The following is a 6,000-nucleotide window of genomic DNA, read 5'->3' as shown; positions in this document are numbered from 1 at the left end:
CTCTTGTCATCAGACGGCATGAGCTATAAATGTGATTCCCCAACCTGGCTGTATGTGCAACACTTGGGGAATTCCTAAAAATACAGATGCCTGGGGCTCCAACTCCAAAGACACTTGGCTCAGTAGATCTGTGCTGAGATCTGGGCATATACATTTCTTGGAACTTTCTCTAGCTTCGTGTACAAATGTATGTGTTGCAGCATCATCTGTGATAGCAGAAGGCTGGTAACAGCCTAACTGTCCACCAATAGGAAACTGGCTGAATAAACCATAGTCCATCCAGACAATGGTATTCTATGTGCCCTGGAGAGGAATGAAGAATCTCTTAAGTACTGATAGAAAGAGACCTTCAGGATAGGTTATTAGATTAAAAGAAAAAAAGCAGAGTGTATAACATATACGATTTTTTCATCAAATTTTAATCCAACTTTTTCTGTAAAGAGCCTGATGGTAAATATTTTAGGCTTTATAAGCCATGTATAACCTCGGCCTGGGGGGGGGGGGTTGGGCAGATGTGGCTTCAACACAGTAATAAATCTGTAAATGGAGTGGATCACAGAAAACTGAGGCTGAGTGGGAGTTCAGAGTGGCCAGTGGAGAAGACAGGCACCTGCGTTAGGGCCCTTGGATGGAGGCTTCCAGATAACTCACAGCAACACCTGATGTTAAAGCACCAGCTTTCACCATCCCTACCCCCAAGCCAGAGAAAAGCCCTACAAAGCCAGCCAGCTACCCCTTCCCACTGTCCTCCCCTCCCCAACCTTGCCCTGCCGCCTGGAATAAAATGCACCCCCCCCGCCATGAGATAGCCCTTTGATGTCATCCTCTCCTGAGCCTCCTTCTTGCTTTCCCTCCTCTATTTCCAACCTCTCCTAATGTCACGAGGGTCCCAGACATCTCTGCAGCCTCCTTGGTTCCTGACCAGCCTCGGTCCATCTGGGGCAGCCCCCTTCTTCTCCCTGGAGCTCACATTTTAGATCACTGTCACTCCTGAAGGCCATCTCATCGATTTTGACACTTTTTTCTTCTGAGAATGATCCTTTTCCATACTGTAATTCCCCAGCCTTGAATTTGTCCAGAAACCAAAACCCAGTGGACTTAGGGCCAGAGCTAGCTGTGGCTCCAGCAAGTTATTTCACAAGGCTCTGCTTCCCGATCCGAAGAAGTGGGGATAATAAAACCACCGCAGAAGAATATGAGGATTCAGAGACCTAGTGTACATGCCCACCAGATGCTTTGTGCGACAACTTCTGGTGCCCAATGCAAATGTGGAGATACTTTGCCCTCTCAGCGGACTCATCTCAGTGGATTAATCAGAGGTGCACACAGTTTTTAGAGCTTGTGCTGCTTAGAAGGACTGGTTTGTGAAAACCCCCTAGATATCCCCTGCCCTTCCTACCCCATCCCTCCTGCAGAGGCTCAATTTATATCTGTGGTCAGAGCTGAGCCTGGAGGTCTATAGCCAGAGCTGCACACCTAGGAATCTAAGGAACACTCTGAGGAAGGTGACTTGGAGACCCAGAAGTGCCTTCTTCAATCCTAGCAGCTGCCTGGTGCTGCTGGGCTTGGGGGGAGTAGGACAAGAAACTGGGGGGCTGAGCACAGTGACTCATGCCTATAATCCCAGCACTTTAGGAGGCTGAGGCAGGAGAATCGCTTGAGTCCAGGAGTTTGCAACCAGCCTGGGCAACAAAGCGAGACTGCAGCTGTACAAAAAAAAAAAAAAAAAAAAAAATCAGCTGGGCTTTTGTGGTGTGTGCTACTTGGGAGGCTCAGGTGGGAGGACTGCTTGAGGCCAGGTGGTTGAGTCTGCAGTGAACCAAGATTGCGCTATACTCCAGTCCAGGCAGCAGAACGAGACCCTGCCTCAAAAAAAGGGGGGCGGGGAAGAAACCCTGCGCAGACACAGAGCCACTTTGCAAAGAGCCAGCAAAGATGTTTAATCTGTCAGATACATTTATCAGTGGAGGGAGCAGAACTGAGGCTGGGCCAGTAGGACACGTTCACCAGGGCAGCTGAAGGTTCAGTTGAGGTCTGAAGAGAGGAGACGAATGGGGCAAAGAGCCCTGCCCCTGCCATCCACTGAATCTTCTCCTTCACAGGGAGCACACCCTGGGGGGCTTTCCTGATATCCCGATGACCTTCAACAGTGACATGAGTGGAATGGGGTTTCCAGTCCCCATGGCATGTACTTCCCTCAACCTTTCACCAAGGACCTACCATGTTATCAAAGACTAAGCACTGGGAACAGAAGGTGAACAAGATCAGTGTGGCCCCTGCTCTCGGATCTGCTGATCTCCAGGACTTGTTTTCTTGAGACTCCTGATGTTGCCTGGCCTGAGTCAGCACCAGGGATTCCCGTTCTCTGCATATCCCTTCCCAACCACCCCTCCAAGACAGCAAGAGCTGTAGCTTCTGTTCTCAAATTTCTCCCTTGGATTCTTGATTCAGAGTTTCATTTCAGCTATGGTTTAAAAAGCAAACAGCAAACAAACAAACCACACACCCAAACAAATCTCAGGCTGCACAGAATGGAAGCACTGCCTGGAATCATAAAGATCATTTGTTCAATGTCCCTTTTTCTCACTGCCAGGCTCTTGTCTGCTCCATGGAACCCATTATGGCTTGAGCCTTTCCAGATTGATTCCCCGTAAACCTAATGAGGACACTGGAAAGGTGAGCTGAGGTAAGGTCGTGAAGAAACTCTAATGGAGCCGCCCCATGGAGTTTGGAGTTTTGACAACATACTGGGGACAATGGGAAGCCACTGACAGAGAAAAGCAGGACAGTGCCATGAAGCAACTTGCATTCATTTATTACATTCAGTTAGCAAATATTTATTGAGCACGTACTCAATGCCATGCCTGTGCTGGGCTGTGGGGCTATAACATTGAACAAGATAGACAAGTTTCTTATTTCCATGTCTCCAATGGGGAAACAGATAATGAATATGGTAAATAAATTAGAATGCACATCAATTCATTGAGTTAATAAGACTTTCCAGGGCATGGAGTGGTGGGGGAGCAAGAAATGAACAGGATGCTGTGATTTCGAATAAAAGAAGGAATCCTCTTTAGAGAGCATAGCTTGAGAAAGTTTCTCTAAGAAAGTGACCTTTTAGATGAGTCTCAAAAAAATGGAAAGTGGCCGGGCACGGTAGCTTACAGCTGTAATCCCAGCACTTTGGGAGGCTGAGGCAGACGGATCTTGAGGTCAGGAGTTCAAGATCCGCCTGACCACTATGGTGAAACCCCGTCTCTACTAAAAATACAAAAATCAGCCAGGTGTAATCCCAACTACTCAGGAGGCTGAGGCAGGAGAACTGCTTGAACCCGGGAGGTGGAGGTTGCAGTGAGCCGAGATCGTGCCACTGCACCCAGCCTGAGCAACAGAGCAAGACTCCGTCTTAAAAAAAAATAATAAAAAAAGGGAAGAACCCAGTCTTTTCAAGAGTAGGGGAAAGAATGTTACCGTTTGGAGCAGGGCGAGGGGTGGGTAGGGGATGCAGGCCTTGCAGCTGGAAAGACTTTGGAGGACTCTTGGAACTAAAGGAAGGTTGGCATGAATGGAGTGCTGATGAGTGTTATGAGCTCAGGAGGCAGAGGTTGGCAGATGTCATCATGCTTAGAGGCAACTATAGGTGAGAAATGAGAGAGTCATTAACCAAGTTGGTGCAGAGATGAAGAGAAAGGGACCGATGTGAGTATATTTTGGAGAGAGAACCAGCAAGTCTTGCTAATGGATTAAATGGGAGGAAGGTGGGTACAGCACAGGCAGAGAAGAAGGCACTCATGTTTCCCACGTTTCTGGTTGGTGCTGTTATTTACTAAGATGGAGAAGCCTGGGAAGGTGGGACCAGGTTTGGGAGGTAAAATGACATCAAGTTTACTTTCTGGAAAGCACTGAGAAGGCTGGCCTCGGGGAGGACAAGGCCAGGGCAGGGCGCCCTTCAGAGGCCAATCCACTATTCCAAGTGACAGATTATGATGAGGATGAGCGAAGGTGGTGACTGGGGATGAAGGGAATACCCATGTCTCTGCTGAATAAGCAAAGAGAAGAGCTTCCCACTGCTTCAGCTGCTATGAATTTTATTTTGTGAGATGGCTCAGCAGGCCAATGAGAGGGAGGAGTTCTTTTTGGATAAGGTTGAAATGAAACCAACATATGGAGAGGAGTGGAGACGAATGATGTGGAAAATGGGGTCACGAGAGAGACCAGGCAGAGATTGCAGCAATGCAGTCTTCTGCAGCTGGCTGGGAAGAGGGAAGTCTCGATTCACCATCTGTGCCAGGGAGAAAGCCATCCTGGGAAACAGATGGCCGGGCAGCCCATGCACCCTGGGGATGACCGTGGGGGTTCCCTGGGGATCTGCAGCCTGGGTGACTTTCCTGGGAGGTTCAGAACAGAGCATTCAGAAGCTGTGGGCATAGCAGGCTCTGGGATTTCTGCCCTTGATGCCACCATTACCCAGACCCCTTGAGTGGGGTCCCAGATGGTGCAGCTAAGTCGAGCTCTCTTCTCCTTAGGCTTACTGTCCTCCAGCAGCGCCCTTTCCAGCCTCTGAGATTAGCAAAAGGCAGTGGCTGGTGGCACTGACAGTGAGCACTCAGTGAACCCTAGTCCCTGTGAGGATGGCCATTGTTTCTTTCCTGTGTTCATTCATTCCTACATGCATTCAACAAATTATGACTGCAGGCATTGTCCCAGGCCCTGCCCTCGAGGAAAGGAAGATCGAGAATTGGACATTGCGGGCCACCAAGCCCTCTCATTCCCTTCTTCCTCATCCTGTCACTCCTTCTGGTCTTAGTGCCCAGAGCTGATCCGAATCATCACCCAGGACCCACTCCAGCCCCTGGCCCTGGCACTGCTGATTCTGATTTAAGCCCATTTATTAATTTTATTTCATGAGACTAAAATGTAGTCAGAAATCAGGTTGTAAAGGACACTGACTATTTTTCCGAGTTTGGGCTTTCTTCTGAGTATCTGTTCGAGTATTTTAGGCAAGAGAGTGACATTAGATTTCCATTTGCAAGACACCTGCAGCAATGAGGAGGAGGGATGGGAGGCAGGGAGGCACAATGGGAGGCGGGGAACCAGATAGGAAGCCTCTGGACTTGTCCAGATCAGAGGTGACAAGAGCCCCTTGCTATGTCCCACCCCCACCCTATCACACCAAACCTACTCTCAGAAAAGAACTGATGAGTCCTCTGACCTGTGGAAGGGCTCACCCCAGCAGAGGCACCTGTGTACATATTTGAAGTTTAACCAACACTGGGCATCTTTTATTTCTCAGACACCTTCATGTACAGTGAATCCCCTCTAAGCTGCACTGCCAGGAAAAAATACTCTCCATCTCTCCTTTTTAGAGATGAAGGAAGTGAGACTCTCCTTTTTAGAGATGAAGGAACTGAGACTTAGCTCTGAACAGGCCTAAATTTGAATCCTGGCTCCACCACCTGTCCAGGTGTAGAAAGTTCCACTGTGGACTGACTGCGGGCCCCGCATGGTCGCCATGAGCAAAACCTGATCTGGAAGAGTTGTATCTAATGGGCCCTAATGGTGGCATTTCTGGCATCCAGCAGCCTGTGGCAGAAGCACCTAGGAGACCCTAGTGGCTTCTGCAGCTGGGTCTGGGGAGCAGGTTGAATGGGTGCCCTGGGTGGGCCTGCCCTGTCTGCTCTGTCTTCTGTCCTCTCTGCCTATGTTGCCTGGGGCCTGAGTGGAGAGTTCTGTAGGTGAAGGGTTCTGGCCCTGCGGGCTTCTTTTGCAGGAAGCTTCTCTCCTTGCGAGGTTCTAGGAGAGGCCTGACCACTACCCCGCCTTTCCCCAGCTTTCCTGGTCTTTGTTCCGATTTTAGGCCGGGGTGGGACGATAAGGAGGACGACTGCGCCATCTGCTGGGCATCTCAGGCAAGCTCCAGCTGCGCCCAGGTGAGGTTTGGCTTCTGCGCCTGAGAACCTTGGGTCACCAACCAGGAAATGGCCCCTGACCAATGATCTC

The sequence above is a fragment of the Sapajus apella genome, unplaced genomic scaffold (assembly GCF_009761245.1).
Source record: "Sapajus apella isolate SASKATOON/1434 unplaced genomic scaffold, GSC_monkey_1.0 scaffold14, whole genome shotgun sequence".
In the NCBI taxonomy this organism is placed as follows: Eukaryota; Metazoa; Chordata; class Mammalia; order Primates; family Cebidae; genus Sapajus; species Sapajus apella.
This window is presented reverse-complemented; position numbering follows the sequence as displayed.